This window comes from Octopus bimaculoides, chromosome 23 (assembly GCF_001194135.2).
Source record: "Octopus bimaculoides isolate UCB-OBI-ISO-001 chromosome 23, ASM119413v2, whole genome shotgun sequence".
Taxonomy (NCBI): domain Eukaryota; kingdom Metazoa; phylum Mollusca; class Cephalopoda; order Octopoda; family Octopodidae; genus Octopus; species Octopus bimaculoides.
Window position 1 is genome coordinate 32987824 of NC_069003.1, and position 723 is coordinate 32988546.

Here is a 723-nt window from a genome sequence, read left to right on the forward strand (position 1 = left end):
TTCACTTTCTGTGCATTATTCTATGTGCTATTCATGCAACACAGTATTGTGTGCAATAAGTTCGTTGTATTACATACCTGTTCCTGCTGAATGTCTCCCACCAAAACATATCTTCTCTCCACTTGTATTCACCTCTGACTCCCCTTTCACCAACTTACCTACCCACTCAATCAATCCAATCCTCTCTACCTACCTACATCTCTCTGTACCTTGAGGATACACTCCAACACATCATCTCTCTCCAACTAGGATAGTCATGTATCTCCTCTATAGCAAGACACCTGTTTCTGTCCCTCTATCATAATCTAACCTCGTCACCTGGCACAAAACCACCTCCTTCAATACTGCCCTCCACCCCCTGCTGGGGGCCCACATAAAAAGCACCCTGTATACTCTGTAAAGTGGTTGACATTAGGAAGGGCATCCAGCCAAAGACAGTGGAGCATGGCTCAGTCTTCTTCTAAATTGCCACCTCCTATCAAACCATCCAACCCATGCCAGCATGCAAAGTGGATACTAAATGGTGATGATGATGATATACATGTATGAGTGCATGTGTTCTTGTGCCTCCTTGTTTTGACGTCCCATGACTGTTGAAAATCTCTCTTTTTTTTTTTTTTTATCTTTTACTTGTTTCAATCATTAGACTGCAGCCATCATTAGACTGTCTCGAAGAATTTTTAGTGAAAGTCCGCTTTCAGATATCTTGTCAAATAAAAAGAC